Consider the following 17,589-nt stretch of genomic DNA (forward strand, 5'->3'; position numbering starts at 1 on the left):
TATTATTATTATTATTATTATTATTATTATTATTATTATTATTATTATTATTATTATTATATTCTCTACCAGCCTTTCTTGGCCTTTTAACCCTGGAGGAACCCTTAAAATAATTTTCATGTCTCAGGAAACCCCTGGATAAAAAGTATTATATCTACAGCTCAATAATAATAATGATAACAAAGCTTAATTTCTTTTTCAGTCAGGATCTCTTTAACAACCTTTAACAACCTCTCCTGAAACCTTGAGCTTCCAGGGAGCCTTGACTGAGAAACCCAGTTTGATTTTGCTTAAGGATCCCAAGAGGGCTTTCCAGAAAGCAGACCAAGCGAGAAGAAAGGAGGGAGATTTTTATCTAAATAATTATTGCAAGTATTTTTCAAAGGCCTTGTGGGAGAGAGAGAGAGTAGCTGTGATAACATGCCAGGGATCAGGAATGTTGACCTCCTTGCAATAATTTATACAGAGGTTTCCAAACGGAGACAGACACAGAGAGAAATCACTGCAGTCACTACATTTTGAAAGTTTATACTGTACATGAATGCCACAGAAATCAAACTGAGTTGCAGAAGCATGAACACAGTATTTCAATTTGCTGCTCAGAGAGCTTCAGTAAAAGACAAGATGCAAGAGAGTACTTTAGTATTCAACTCTAGTGGAACTGTGACTTTCTTTCCCTTGCACTACAATCCTCTGTGATTTTCTTGCCCCTCAAAGCATGTTTTCAGGAGAACAGAAAGGGCTCCAAGAGAAAGGGAGATCTTCAATTCTGGCAAAAGTAGGAAGATCCCACAGATGCATATCACTGGATCCTAGCTGTACAGTTTAACTCTTCCACCTATTTGAACCCTGCTAGATTCTGGCCTTTACTGGAGTCCTAGTCCATCTAATTTCAAAGATGCTGTATCTATCAATATACCCACACAAGAGATTTTGATTGAATTAACTCCAGGCTCCACTTTAAGCTTAAGCTTAGCCTTCTCCAAGTTGGCACAGCTCCCATCAACCCCAGCCATCATGGCAAACAGTAAGGATGAAGTCTAAAGCATTTGCAGAATACCAGATTGAGAAATGCTGCCTTAAGCTCTGTATATATGTAGCATATAATGCACAACTAATGACCTTGATCATATACTTTGGATGTCAATGGAAAAATGAAAGGAGCAGTAATAGCAAGTTCAGTTGTTGTTGTTGTTGTTGTTGTGTGCCTTCAAGCGGTTTCCAACTTATGGTGACCCTAAGGCAACTCTATCATGAGATTTTCTTGGCAAGATTTGTTCAGAGGAGGTTTGCCATGGCCTTTCTTCCTCTTTATTTCCCTTCAAAAGCCTTGGCTACATGGAAGACAAAATACAAAGATCAAAAATACCAGCGAGGGTCCTTTGGGAATGCTGTGTTTTGCACTGACTGTTCCTTCCCAGCACATAAATCGTACGGTGCCCCTCTTCCAAGCCCATGGTGTTGTAGCCTCTGGGGAGGTAACATGCTGCCAAGCAAAACTGCCAAGTTGCAGCTCCCTCGACAGAAAAAGGCAACATGAGTGATGAAGTTCTGCCAAGCCGACTGTGTTGGAGTTGCATGGCAGCTAGAACAGCATCTTGCAGTCACAGTTGAGTGAACCTCTGATGCTGATGGACTCCAAGGGACTTACTGTACATCCTTGAAACTCTACAAGAGAAGCTTGATGCTGAAAGCACTCCCTCCTGGGCACAAGCATTGTTCCCGTTACACACACACAGCTGGCAAATTTACATTCGTAGCAGGTAACATCAACAAGGATGCTCCTCGCTGTTAACTATACATCCAGCTCAACATAGGTAACGTTTAAGTCCAATTAAAAACCCAACGTGAGCCTCTGTTCCTTGGCCAAAATGAATATAAAGAGGGCTGGCTATGAACCAGGGAACAGAGCTGTCAGGGAAAGCAATAAATGAGCACAAGCTACAGCAGTCTATTCCTCCTAGGCAAAATCACAAGACAAAGATCACACCCCGGCGACACGAGGAGCATTAGGCCAAGTACCTGGTGTGGCACATATCTCAAACAATGCTCTGGGCCAAAACTCTGGGCAGAAGATTCATCAGGACCTATGGGTTGATCCTAGAGTGAATTCTAGCAGATCTGCAATGCTTGCAAGTTGCATGCTGCCTTATGGAGACTCCATGAATTTCATAGGGGTTTGCTCACCAAAGCTCCCATCACCTCCTCTAGCTAACCTAACTAATACATACATACATGGGGGTTATTTTCATGTTTCTCTCTATCCACGTCTTCTCTTCCCATACTTCATCTGTTGTCAAATTTTATATCACAAGCTTCTCACAGATTTGTCCTCTTATATTTTGCGAAGTGTCAACGTGACAATCGTTAATGGTCATGGATGTTACAGTATTTTCCCACTTCTCATGCACCCACTCATTAGTCTTTTTTATTTCATGGTTTTAATTTTACTTTGAAACACTTTTAAATGGGATGACATTTTATTGCCATTAAGAGTGCCTTGAAAACTCTGGTCAAAAGTGGGATAAAAATCTAAAATGAACAGAAAAGAGGCCACGGAGTTTCACCAAGGCTCTTTGATTTCAATGTTTTTAAAGGGAAACTATGACATCTCCCAGCTTGTATTGCTGACATTTTTTGCAGTCTGCACAGCAAGGAAAAAAAGGAGAGTCCTTTTCTTTTTTTACTTTTTGGTTTTATTTATTTTTTAATATATGAAAATGCATTGCAAAATCAACAAAGCCCAAGAGAATTTTAAATGTGCTTCAAGGGTTTCAAGTAAACTATCAATCTGGCTCCCATGGAACAAGCAAATCAACAAATATATTCCCTCCTGGCATCCTCCTTTTAAAGGATTCACCGCTGTTCTAATTGACTGCCACTGAATCAAGTTAGTCTATAAATAGGGAACAGAAGAGAGAGAAACAAACACATTAAAGTGGTAGTAAGCTGGAAAGGTACCAGGAGCCAAGAGGAGGGTGGGCTCCAGTGGAAGAAAACCTGCAAAGGGAAAACAATAAAGAGTCACGTTGCACCTTAAAGACGGACATGTTTTAATACGTTTCTGTAGAGTGGAGCTCACTAAACATACATAAGAGCATACATAACAAAAGGTTATGCCACACACAAAAAATCTGCTCAGCTTTAAAATCTGATGAATTTTAAAAAGTCTTTCTTGGATGGCTAGCCACTAGAAACTGCAAGAGAAGAAACTAATATGGAGAGGTTGGGTTTCGAAACAGAAAGTTGCAAGGGAGTGTGCAAAAGGATAGAAAAAAGGCAGCCACAATCTAAAGCAGTGGTTCTCAACCTTCCTAATGCCACAACCCTTTAATACAGTTCCACATGTTGTGGTGACCCCTGACCATAAAACTGCCGTGTCTCGGTTCCTAAGGCCATCAGAAATATGCGTTTTCCAGTGGTCTCAGGTGACCCCTGTGAAAGGGTCATTCAACCCCAAAAGGGATCATGACCCATACGTTGAGAACCACTGATCTAAAGGAAGAATGGAAGGCCTATTTATGATGCAGGACACCAGTTTTCTGTCTAGAGACACTGACAACTGGTGCTCTCTGGCATAACATGATACCTGGTACCTTGGATATTAAAAGTCTATCATGAATTGTGAAATAGAGGTTAAATTAAGCTGTGATCCCGTAACTTGATTTGCAGAAGAACTGACTCAAGACTTGACGTCTATAGAACCAGTGTAAAAGAGAAGACAGATTTTGGATTAGCAACATCATGGGATGCTTACATTTAACTGCCAGATTTTACATCTAAAAATTCAGCAATGGAAAATTTACAGCAAAAGGTGCTGTAGGCTATATTTCAGAGGAAGGGACTGGCAAAACCAAGCTGAATATTCCCTTCCCAGGAAAACTCTATGAAATTCATAAGGATATGTCAGCAAGTGGCCTGAAGGCACATCAACAAACACTCAGACATCATCTGATAAAGATACATTTCCACAAATCCTAGACTCTTCTGGTACTTCAGGTACAAAAATAACTCATATGCTGACCTGTGAGGCATCACTTTTGCGACACTTATATGTACAAGTAGGTGATAAGCATCACACAGATCTTTAATTTAAATATAATGTAAGAGAAATTATTTCACCCCTTTGGTACTAGTACACACCAATAAAGGTAAAACGGAGACATTGATCTTCTTTCTTTCCAAAAGCCAGTCTATGTCAAAGCAGAGTTACTGATTTCTTCCCCACAAGTGGATAGAGTCACAGAGTGTTGCACAAGTCAGTCAACTGCAGAAGGCCATTCAACCACAGCACAGAAGGAGAAGCCTGACACTGAGATGGTACAGCCATTTCCCACTAGAAGACAAATATATCAGCCAAATTGTGCACGATACAATGGTGAAGGATGGATAAGGCTCAAAACCTAAGAGGAAGACCGGATGATTAAATAAGTACAAAAATGTGACATTATCAAATAAGGAGAAACAGGTCTCAGTGGTGCATTTCTGCATGGCCCTAGCTCAGTGGTTCTCAAACTGTGGGATGGGTGTGAAAGTTGCTCAAGGAGGATGTGAGACTTGGAGGTCCTGATCCCTCCTCCTCCACTTCCCAAACCTTTTCTGTCCTGGAGGTGAAAAGAAAGGCAAGGAGAGAGCTTGGAGCTTCTGCCTGAGAAATGAGGAAAGCTATCTCCAAGTAAGACATTAAAATATGCATGAACATGTGAATGAAAATATGCACACTAAACGAACAAAGTATTTTTATTCATATACGATGTCAAGCATCATATGCTCAGATGTAGATGTAAAAGGAGTCACAAGGGTATAAAGTTTGAGAACCACCCTTCTAACTGTTTCCATTTCTTGTGTCCTCCCTAATTCCATGAGATTGCATAGCAGGGTGCAAGTCTATCCTACTAGATCTGTACTGATAAAGCCCCAAAGGACTACATCATCATCATCAAGCCAATGTAATTCCAATGTTATTGAAGCAAGCTCGGCAAAACTCAATCACGCTGCTTTCTGCGCGCCAATTACAGGGAAGCTGACAACACAATCATACCTGATAAAGATCTGTCAGCTAGAAGAAAGGTCCTGCCAGTCAGGGATGTACTCAGGGCACAGCAGGCACCAAGAGGAAAAGCCAGTTGCCAATGTTACGTTCCCCATTACAATGAGCAGTGTGGCAAGACGGCAAGGTTTTCTATCAAGCAAATTTAGAAATCAGCGAAGGGGTTCTTTATGGTTTAAATCTTCTTCAATCCTCAATTTTAGACTTCTTGTTGTCACTTGGTCGTCTAAACCCTGAAATTTAAAAAGAAGTACCCAACCTGTTGAAAGCTGTATTAACAGCCAGTGATACAAGTGATGATGCAGTGAGAGAGACACCTTTGGAAGCATAACTAACATGTGCTTTTCTGTTGCGAGTTTAGGCTTTCTAGCAGCACTGGGAACCAACAACATCTGAAGGGCCATGGGTTGTCCACCTCGATATTTGAATGCCACAGCCTAGGTGAAAAAATATGGATGAAATTTGCCATGGGTGAGCGTGCCTTTTTTAAATCTTTGATCCATCCCAGAAGGTGGCATTTTGCTGAATCCAAAGGAAAGTATCTCAGCATTCAGATAAATGGAAACTAGCATCAAGCCCAGCAGCAACAATATACAGAATAAACGAATCAAGAAGCTATGGAGTGGTACTGAAAGACAGTATGAATTTAGGCTACTTCCGGGTTCAAAGGCACAGCCCTTACCATCCAAGGAAGATCTCCATGGACAAGTATGGCCGCAGGTGTAAATAACAGCGAGGGGTGGGTGGGGATGAATGTATAAAACATCATGCTAGTATTGTGAATATAAAAGGCATTTCTAATGCTATACTCCTCCTGCTCTTCACACCAATATGATTCATAGGGAAAAGGCTAGCACTATTGCAGCCCCACATGCTTTTTTTAATAATAATAATTTAATAATAATTTGTTTTATTTATATACCGCTATTCCAAAGATCATAGCGGTGAACAGCAAGTAAGCTAATTAGCAAGTAAGCTAATTTGCCCCCAACAGTCTGGGTAAGAAGCAAAATCTAAATGTGCTTTATCCTATTTACATGTTATGTTCCATTTGATGTTATGTGGCCAATGTTAAGGGACAGTCCAAATTCCACTCAATGCTCGGCTAAAAAAGTCTACTTTAAGGCAGATCGCTCTTAATCTGTAATATCCTCATTGCTGTCAAACATTATTTCCAAAAGAGCACAATCTTAGCCCCTTTGGTTTGGCGCCTGTAACACAAGTCGTTCTGGAGATCATAAACTCTTTCAACCATTGTGGGGTTAGTATACCAAACGACAAATGTATATACACTCTAACAGCAATATGAAATACTACTACGCATTTTATTAAGCAGTATAAAGTAACATTGGAGGAACACCATCGCCAAGCTGCAGAGGGATTTTCCAATGTGTTACAAACTATAAAGTTTTCAGTTTGCTAAAAAGCTTTTGCAAGAACCAAAGCTTGTTTGACTTTAGCACTGATTAAGCTAAATGGATAAGTGGCGAAGCCTAAGAACTGAAGAGAGTCGGACAAATTCAGGAAGACCCTGTTAAGTTTTTATGGAATAGGTTTTTATTTGCCGTTTAGTGTTTCTTAGTGGTTTGGCCAAAGACCTTAGAGAATAGTTTTGCTTTCATACTCTTCACGTTTCAGAGCATGAGTGAACCTTCCCTTCCACTTCCCAGAATAAATAGAAACAATCCCATGTAGACTTAGACACAGACCCACACTGTGACAAGCTCAAAGTCCCAGGACAACTAGCTGAACGTTTAGTTAAAAGCCATCAAAAACAGTGTCCATCATTAGCGAGGCAACCAGTTTTTTAAAAGCATTTTACTGCAACTGCTTGGAAATGATTCAGAAAGATGCTCTCCTTTCTCAAACACCACGGAGGGAAGGCTGCTTCTAAGAAACTGTACGCTGTGATGTGTGTGTACTTCATGTAAAAATAGGGATTTTTCTTTCTTTTACCAAAATGCTGATTTCCTGTGTTGATCAAGTAAAACGCTTCAGTTTAGTGAACTGAGATTTCTTTAATTTGGTAACAACCCTCAAAGTTGGTGAGATGTTCACCCACAGTCATAACTGAGCGGTCAAAGACGTTTCCCATAGCCAAATGGAAAACACTCCAAATGTCCATTTACCGGGGATGGTCTTGATGTCCTAGCTGCTGTCTCTAGCAAATAATTCTCATATTATCCCTCTTTTTCAATGGATGTCCTCCTTGTTGCATCCTTCAGCACTGTCCAATCCTTCCAAAATGGCACACTAGTCCTTCTCTAACAAGATAATTCACCATTTCCCCTCATTTCCCTCTAAGGAAAGACATTCTAATTTTAAAGGGAGAAATGCAAGAGGCCTTGGTGCAAGTCACTCAGTTCTCCTTGTAGTTCTCCACCTAATGCATCTGAGGTCTATGAAAGCTTATAATGACAACTTTTTTCTTTAGTTAGACTCAAAGGTGCTGCAAGATCTCTCTCTCTACATATCCATTCTCCTTGGTTGTTCGGGGCCCAATAAGCTCCTTGAGGAAAGCTTCCAGCTGATCCTCATCTTTTAACCCCATAAACTCATTCACCACGACCGCACTCTTCATAGCTAGGACTGTGAGCACTGCGGAAACCTCATATCCAAGGTCTGTCTGATTGTCCATGTCCACTTTTGCCATAAGCACCTTCCCCTGGTGCTTGGCCATCATCTTTTCTAGTCTAGAGCCCAGGATCTTGCAGGGATCATGCCACTGGCCATGGAAATCAATCACCAGTGGCTTCTGACTGTCTTGAAAGCCATCCCTATCTTGGATGTTACAGGTGCACCTGAAGACCCGACTGGTGGGAAAAGTCCTTCTTGCTGCAAGTGAAGGAAAGGGGCAACATTACATGGCACAGCTGAAACACAGAACAAAAGCAGTGAGGATCGAGAATGAAATGGCATCAAGAAGTGCTTGATGTAGAAGGCCATAAACAGTTTAAGAAGTTTCTGGGCCATCTTCCACACCTCGCCCTGAAGCCTCTCAACTCAAGAACCGAACGGAAAAGCAGAGAAACCAGGGAAGCAATCCTTGGTGTGAGGACAGGGTGTTTTACAAGCACCACATTATTTTATTTCATGATATGTTCAAAGGTCAGCACATTTCATGAATCAAACAAATATCCTTCCCAAAGTGTAGGCAGCTGCAGTGGCGATGCTAGTTGTGGCATGGCGGAAGAGTCTGACTAGGAACATTTTAAACCCACTAGCATTGGGGGCAAGGTTAAAGATCTCCTGACTATGAAGCTGTCTGCAGCCAGCAGCCAACGGCAATCTCATATACCTGCCCATTGTAACAAGGCTGCTGTGTCTTACAACAGGAATGATTTCGGAAGCTGTGTCACTACGAAGCCTTTCTTTGCTGCCATCTGGCGGGGACCAACTGAAGGCCTGCATAGACTAGAGATAAATCTGCTGCCTCCCTTGCAGGAAAAGAAATGGTCTATCTTCAGAAGCAGACTGGACCCCTCTCTCCAACACATTCATCAAACACTCAGCTTCCTCGCCACACTGAAATTGTCTCTTTTCCCCTTGTGACAAAACGTGAATGAATAGCAAATGAACATTAGTTATCTCCTCCTACCAAACCTCCCTTGGAAAAGAACCCAATTTTAAATCCTCTATAGAAGTAAGGCTCCGTTATCATCTGCTGGTTTCCACACGGCCAGGTAGACTTAAGGAGTTGAGCCGAAGTCTCAGGCTGGGGGAGGAGAGCACCTCTGCAAATACAGACATGAGCCACTTTTAGTGCTGACAAGCCCATTTTAAACAGGTTGCACATTTAACATTTCAAAAGAGACACCTACAGGGGACCGGGAAGAGATAAGAAGTGCCACGCCACTGCATTCCTATATATATATATATATATATATATATATATATATATATATATATATACTGTATATATATATATATATATAATTTTAGACAAACCATATGAAAAGCAGTTAAGACAACCAAATCTGAAAGACGTTTAATCCCAGCAAGAGGATCCACTGAGAACAAAACCTTCTGGGAAGCTTAAAGGGCTGGGGAAATAAACAAAACACTTTTCTGTTTATTCCCATTTAGCCGCAGCTTTGCTAGCAAATTAACCAGAGAGCGCACTGGAGCATTGCGCAAGGCAACGTTCTTGCCGCCAGTCCAAATGCTAAGCAAGCTACAGGATCTGGAATAGTGAAACCAATGGACACTTGGACCCAAGCATAAACTGAATTTAAATGGGGTGCTTTTGAAGACAGCTTAAAATCTTTTAATTAGCAGAAAGTGTTGCTGCTGGGGTTTTAACCCGAATAACAAGGCAAATCTCATTACTCTGAAGCTGCATACAGTATTCTTTTCAGGACGCATCTGCACTGCAGAAATAATCCAGTTTGATACCCGTTTAACTGCCCTGGCTCAATGCTAAGGAATCCTGAGAACTGTCATTTTTATCCTTTGCTGTCAGAGAGCTCTGGTGCCACAATAAACTACAATCCCCAGGATTTCCTAACATTGAGCCAGGGCAGCTAAAAGTGATCTCAAACTGGATTACTTCTGCAGTGTGTTTTGGACCATAGCCCCAAATAACAATATGCAGCATACTGTTAGTTTCAGAGTTGCAACAAGATCCCTTTGCATATTGATATGCTTTCTCTTCTTAGGTAAAATATATTTTATGAGTCACTGTTTTAATGCCATGTAGATTATGCTATACAAAAGTGGGGAAGGAGTGCCAGCATTAAATTAAGAGTGCCATTTCTGCCAGGGACTTGGGAGTTATTTCATGCAGATGCTCCTTGTTTCTCTAGGTTCGCTATAAAACATGGATAGCAACAACCTCCTTAAAGGTTTGGTATAAATAATTTTCATGCTATGAGTAATGTATAAACTCCACCTACTTCGGTAAGAGCTGGAAAAAAATCAGCAGTTATCAAAGAGTGAAGTATGTCAAGGGAGGTGAAGTTTTACTCCTTCCTCTCTCTGTTCCTATTTCTTCTTCAACAAGTGCCCTCAGTAGGACCATGAATGCTACTCCGTTGTGCAATCTAACACTGAAGAACATCAGTCACAAATTTAAGAGAATGAGCTTCATACCTTTTCACTTTGCTTCTCTGCTCTCCCAGACTGCCAGTCGCTTCTGAACCTCTTCTGTTTTACCTTCGCCACTTGCCTCCCCATTCTGCCCCAACCTCTATCTCTTAGGGCCTAGTGCTTTCTTATATCTCTGCTGTGCTGTTGTTGTTGTGTGCCTTCAACAACATACCCCACTCACTTCCATGCCAGCATTCTCTGAAGATGCCAGCCACAGATGCCGGCGAAACATCAGGAATAAACTCTTCTAGAACATGGCCACACAGCCCGAAAAACCCACAAGAAACTATGGATGCTGGCTGTGAAAGCCTTTGACTTCATATTGCCTTCAAATCATTTCTGACTTATGGAGACTTTAAGGTGAACCTATCACAGGGGTTTTCTGGGGCTGAGAGTGTGTGACATGCCTAAGGTCACCCAGAGGGTTTCCATGACTCAGCGGGGAATCAAACCCTGATTTCAGAGACACATCCCACATTCTAACCACTATACCATCTCTGCCAGCTTTACCCATATCTAGAACCTTGACACGTCAGATAGTGAAAGAGATATTCTACCTTCCTGAGCCAGATTGGCACGGGGTGATGTTAGGTCTTATCCTGCCAAATACATAACACTACAACATCATAAAATCCTGTGCGTGTGCACACATGTACTGTATGCACACGTCTTCAAGTTGCCTGTCTACTTATGACAACCTCATTAATTTCATAGGGTTTTCTTAGGCAAGAAACGTGGTTTTGCCTGTTCTCTGAACTATAGCCTACAGCACCTGGTACTCATTGGCCATTTCCCATCCAAGTATTAACCTGGGCTGAGCCTGCTTAGCTTCCAGAATCAGACAGGATCTGGTGCCTTCAGGGTATTTATATTATACTGTGCTATAATACAGATAAAATAATTTAACCTTTGCAGAGTATCTACCATTTCCCCAAAGCGTTCAGACTGACTAGACTGTTACATTGCTGCTCATTCAGTTCTTCTTTCATTTGCTCGTCCTCTATATTCCTGGGCCCTGTAACAATTCTTTCCCTTGCCTTGGGGAGAGGTTCATTGTGACATTACTCAAATGCCCCCAAAATCTATATTTAACAAGGTCTGGGGGACTAACAGAGAGGCACAGAGGCAGATGGAGCCAAGTGAGCAGACTTGGAATCCTGATAACAAGGGACCGTAGGTTGGCGATGCCACGATTAAAGCCAGCTGCACCAGTCTTCACCTTTCCGTTTACTCTGCACAGGATCAGCTAACAGACCTTTAAACATACGGTAGCCTGTCTACATGGAGATGTAAGCATCTGTTAAGCAAACACTTGCTCAAACATGAAGTCAAAGCAAGCACACTTGTGTGAGTTCATGTGTCCTTAGAGAATTGCCCCATCAATAGAAGAGACATTTTGCAGTCATTTCTCCCTGCCGTCCCTCCCCACCTCCGCCACATTGAGCCCCCCATGGCATTTAATAGCAATAGCAAGTACATTTCTATACCGCTTATCATTATTTAATTCAATGGAAGGCCCAGCCTAGCCAGATGGTTCGGTACGAACCAGGTGCAAAGCCCACAAACTAAATCCTGTGACGTATGCCAACCTTTGAAGCAGAAGCAGCTTTGCCCTAACTGACATCACTGAGGGCTCTGAAGGAAAAAGAGAAATTCATGTTTTCTATCCCTAAAGATAAGGAACCTCCCTCTAAGTCCAGGTTGTTCTCCTGTTCCGAAGAACTAAGAAGGTTTTGTGCATCAGCCTGCAAGGCGATTCCCAGAGAGCTGTCTGAATAGACATTTTGCTATAGACATTACTGTCTGCTGCAAGCCTGCCTGCCATACAAAGCTATAGCAATTTTAATTAAATTGGCTTTATGGCACAACTTCAGTCAGTTTAACTCTCTGCAGAACCATCAAGTCCTCTTATGTTTCTCAGTGATTTGAGTACTGTACTTCAAGGAATTTCTCAAACAGGCTTTCTGATTCTGAAGATGATTTGGACACACACACACACCCCACACACGTAAGTACAAGTACACATGAAGACATCTACCATCATTTGGAAAAAAACACAGCCTTACTTTCCCTGGGTGTATTGTGGTAATAGGACACCCAAGGCTATGAACACAGTAATATTTACATTTGCAAAAAGTCTTGCTTAGAGGTCTGAATGACTGTACCTGAAACATGGGTAGGAAAGGAAAGTGAGCCAAAATCAAAGAGTAAAGAGGAATTCTTTAACCATTTCAAGGTTCATGAATGGAATCTGATAGCAGATTGAATTCAACAGATTATCTAACAACACAGTGCCAGGAGGAATCTAAGCTGGTAGCCCCTGGTTCCACCTCAACCAAACAATTAAACCAACTTGATACAGAATGCTTGCAACAACATGCAGCGGCTGCATCTGAGAAGCAAAGGGCAAAGAAATACAATAAGGAACAAGCACTATTTCTTAACTATGCAAAATGCATTAGCTCTTTTCATCTGATTTTGATCTCTAGCTGTTATCAGTAGAATGTGTCAAACTGTTTTGGAGCACAGCTCAGGATGTTTTGTCCATGTATAATTTAACTTGAACTCAATAGGAACTGCAACATGTTCTATATGTCTAAGCAAACTGTTTTCTTCCACCTCATTTAGTGCCTTATGGTCACTTTCTGACTCTCCCCTTCCAAGGGTAAAAGGAGAGTTTGCTAGGAAAAGTGTGTGATGCAGAGTACAAATGCATCCATTACTCTTTGCAGTACATCTGCAGAAAGGAATGCACACACATCCTGAGTAAATCTATCTTTGCTAAACAGCAGCCACACAGACGAGGTTTAACAGGACAAAAAGGGAGAGAATAGATACACAGCTTATTCTTCCATATTGCTGCAAAGGACAAATATAAAAAAGCAGAGACGCCAGTCATAGGCAAACATCTGCCAAACCCTAGCCACAAAGGCAAGGAGTTTGATTGCTTTGAAGAAGACTAGTTCTGAAAGTATATGAAGCAAAGAAAGAATTCTGACAGAACTCAGAAAAAGGTACGCTGCTTCCAGTTTTGAGGGTGTTTGTTGTCTACCACAAGGCAAGCAGACACAATACTAACCATTTTGGAATGGCAGGGCCTCTCCTGGGATCAGGCTTGTATTTTGGGAGGAGAGAATGGATGAGGCCCCACTATAGCTGTCAGTGATGGTTGTCACAGAGAAGACAGTGCATTAAGATGACTGGAACTGGGGGCAAGACGGGGAGAGAAGAGAAAGGTTTTAAAAGCCAAACCAACAAAAAGCATCCCTGAGATAGAAAGAAAGGTCAATAAAAAACCATCATCCGTTCAAAGCTCTGTTCGCAAACACAAAACAATTAAGTAGCAATAGGGGAATCTATCAGGAACCACTCCTGACCATCGCACATCATTTTCTGTGCACCAAGAACAATAACAGATCGTGTCAAATGCAATGGGCCATGAACCGGTAGCCCTGCATGTAAAAAAAGAATCCTATTGAAATCTATTATTGTTGTAGTAGTAGTTGTTGTTGTTGCTACAAGACCTTATGGATCTGAGGAAGGTTTTCATCTGGTTTAAAGTAAGATGCTAACTTTACCTTTGTAAGATTACTAATAGATGTTGATATTGGCAAATCTTGGCAAGCCAGCCTCCATGGTGCTACTTGCTAGATACCACTTAGACCTGCCCAGACTTTAAGCTCTATTCCAGAGGTCCTGGCTTATCATTATTCATGATCCTGAGGCAAGAAAACAGACCCACATCTCTTGAGACAGAGATTCACCTGGCATATTCTTCACTGTTCTTTGGAACAAAACAAAACAAAACAGTGTTTTTATTTGCACAGGAATTTAATGTGCAATTTGAGCTGCTGCATTTCAACTGCTGTAAACTTGATTGTGTTATTTGTCCTGTTTCCACTAAGTTATTTTGTAAGTGCTGCATTTGGTTTTGATTCACATAAGCCACTGCTTGCTCTAGCAGAGTAAGAACAGAATATAAAATCTATTAAACGCTAAATACTAACTAATGATGCTAATGACAACATTTGCAAGGTAAGTCAGCGAGCAGATTGTATATTTTACATTCAAAAGTGACAGATTAGCTCCAAGCCTTTCCAAGGTCTGCTGAATTCTGTTCGGCAACTCATCCCTGGGGAAACTGGCATGCTATCCATCCACACTTTTGCATGGTTTACCTGGCTGCCAACACACATTGCTTTCTACCGCAGGTATTTGCTGTTTGTCCAGCCCCAGGAGCTGAGAAGGGGCTTGCTAGCACTCAGATGTGGGCATCTGACAGACTACTGGAAACTAGCACATAACATCTGCAAGCCAACAGACCACCACTGCCAGGTATAATTCAGAGGGATATGTGAACAAGAACTGAACAGCCCAAACCGTATGTCTTCAGAGACTGGGGAAGAGGTACTGGGAAAACACATACAATTCATTTCTCCTTTACTGACAAAACAAGCTAGTCAGAGGTTGCTCAAGCAGAAGGACACACACATAAATCCTTGGTTGCGGTTTACACAGAGCATCCCCAGGAGAGACTCCACACTGCATTTGAGATTTGACTTATACAAAGACTTGCCTGGGAAGGAAAAAACAAAAGCAAAGGAGGGGGGTGAGAAACACAGTTCAAGGAAGATATTCAGCACTGACTGACAGGGAGACATCAGGAGAAGCTGCTGACTGCCCAAATAAATGCCACCACATTCAGATGTAAATTATAAAGAGGAACAGGGGTGGCTTAACACATTGCAGGCATCTATTTTATGGTTATTTTGCCAAATGCCCAGATGCCAGAACCACCATCAAGGGCTGAAAAAATGGTGAGAATGCAAGGCCAATGAATTTTCAGGCCACAAGGGCAGGATCAATCCCTCCCCCATCGCACCACCAATAATCTCTGGGGAGAACAAAACTAGAACATATGGCATTTGATGCCTGGAAACCGCTAGGCTCATAACTAACCGATTAAAGCACATGGAGCTCCTACACAACATAAATCTCAGTGTGTAAAAAAATGCTGCGGACTACTGAAAGTGTCAGCATGTGTCTCCTCTGTACACCTCTCTTCATTAATGTTTCATGCTGAGCCAAATGTGTTGTAATGAAACTATTGTTAATGGGCTTACATTTATGAAGATGCACTACTGGTGTTAACCTTTTCAAAACCAACTTGAACATCCACTCCCCCACAAAACAAATGTCAAATGCAGGTCAAGGGACAATGCTGCATTTGCAGAGTGTCCCAGGAGCAGAGGAGAGGCATTAAAACACACACAAGTAGCTTGGCTGGCCATGGAATAGCCCTTGAAAAGTGGCTTCTGTATCCTATGACGCCAGGGCTCAAATCTGTGTCACAGAGCAGCAGCACAAGAGCTCCACTGTGAGGGAAACATCTAGCATGGATCAGGTTCAGAGGGAAAGCATAGAGAATAAAGCCCTATGGTTTGCCACTGCTTTGGCAGGATGGAAGAATCCTATAAACTGGGACTTTACACAAACAGATTTTCAGAGAGATGCCTGCCGCTGGGAGGCAAGGAAGCAGCTTGCACTATCATGGAAACCAAGTGCCTAGACCTGGGACTGTGCAAACCAGGACAAAGTAAACCATCCTTGTGCTAGCACTATCACTACCCACTTAGTTTCATCTACTTTCTTTAGAGAACTCACCCTAAAGAGATTGCCAAATGTTGATGGATTCCAATTCCCAACATTCCCAACCAGTATAACCAGTTATCAAGGATGGTGGGAGTTGTGCTTCAAGCAACATCCAGGGAGGCAAGCTTCCCCAACACAGATCTAAAGAGGGGATATCTTGTCATGTTATGGGGAGAGGGGAAGAAGTCTGAAGGAACTGCAATTTCAAACATCTTGTGTTTTGGTTTTGGAGTTGTAAAATCGTTCTCCTTTTCTTCTAAAGGATTTTTTTTGGGGGGGGTATGTTCACAGAAATATGTTCTAGGCAAGATTATCACATTTTTCAATTCAGGAATCTGACAATTAAATAAGGGAGTGAGCTCACAAGAGGGTCAAAGGTTTGGCATGGCAACGTTCTCATTAAGGAGAAATAGAAACTTAACCAGGACTCTACTCTCCCTATGATTAGTCGGAAGGGAATAGAAAACACTCTGCAAAAGCAGAGCACGCAAAGCAAGCTCTTGCCAGTAGTTATGTCCATATTTATTGTGTATGAAACACTGTATAACTGGATCGTAAACCTCTCACCTTTGATTACTGAGTTAACGGCTCAAACTGTTTTGAAAGACTAGCTCTCTTTCCTAAAATCATGTCCTCAAAAACTTTTATCTGTTGTCTTAATTAAAATGGCAACTAATTTTAAGAAACGAACAGAGTAACTTTGACCCAAAGTGCCTTCTTCACCAGACGCTTGTTACCATCTCGCACTTCAAAGTTGAGCAGGCTATCCAAGGTAGAAATTAAAGGGCTCTCTAGTGGAGAAAGGAATAAAGCTGAAGAAAGAGGAGGGAGTGGGTTACAACGCAGACTACAACCTGTGTCAACGCAGGAAGGGAAAAGAAACAAACCACGAGAAAAATGACGTTTTAGCTTTATTGTCATGTAAATTAAGAAAGGTATGAAAAAGAAGATAGAGATGTATGGAAGGCAGTAGTCATGCTGCATGAAAAGTCTGCTCAAGAAAAAGAAAAGTTTTTGATTTCAGAGAGCAAATGGAGACATTTGTGAAAACTAGACGTATGACACTCCTGTTATCTGTCCTAGAGCACACCCTATAGGCAAACTATAGTTTTCCGGCCGCTGGATTTTGGGGGACAAAATCCCAGGCCTCCATTAGTCACTCTTCCATTCTCTCTCTTGCAATGTGTCAGTGAAACCTGCAGAAGCTCATTATTTTCCAATATTGTTCTGTTAAGAGAGAACAGCTCTGGAACGCAAGGGATTTTAAAAAAGAAATGATTTATTTGTCAAAACTTCCTCCACATCCTCCCTTTGGAGGAGGCAAGAGAGGATTTTGTTATAGAACAAGGAAGAACAAATTAAAATAAAGACTTTTCTGCCCCATGAACATCAAGATGTGAAACTGGGGGCCAGGGCGGGGGGAGGCTAAGAACGGAAAAGCTATATTGAGATTGAATGAATAGAAATATGTAAGACATCTTAATAAGAAAAGCAGTAGGAGAATATTTTTTGAAAAAGGAATCAAGCCGCAAAGGGGAGACTATGGCAAGTTACTTAAGAAGATGAACTCCGAAGTAAAGCGGATGCTGTACCTATTTATTTTTTCCACTAGAAGTTGAGTAATTTGCTTCCATTCAAAACAGATCCTTTGTAATCTCATGACTGCAGAATAAGCAAGCCCACATGGGTAGATTTCAACCCAAAAGGTGATTTACCACCTTTAAGTATTCTATATTTTTTATCAATTGGGATATAAGGCCTGATTGGGATTAGATCAAAGGGCCAATGGTCCTAGCCTT

At 41.6% G+C, this 17,589-nt stretch overlaps 1 protein-coding gene across 3 annotated transcripts in view; it reads right to left on the bottom strand.

Annotated features, from left to right (window-relative positions):
* Positions 1–17,589, bottom strand: part of MAD1L1 (mitotic arrest deficient 1 like 1) — a 344,649-nt gene that overhangs the window by 219,209 nt on the left and 107,851 nt on the right. The gene's annotated exons all lie outside the window — the stretch shown is intronic.

This window comes from Sceloporus undulatus, chromosome 8, assembly GCF_019175285.1.
Source record: "Sceloporus undulatus isolate JIND9_A2432 ecotype Alabama chromosome 8, SceUnd_v1.1, whole genome shotgun sequence".
Classification (NCBI taxonomy): Eukaryota; Metazoa; Chordata; class Lepidosauria; order Squamata; family Phrynosomatidae; genus Sceloporus; species Sceloporus undulatus.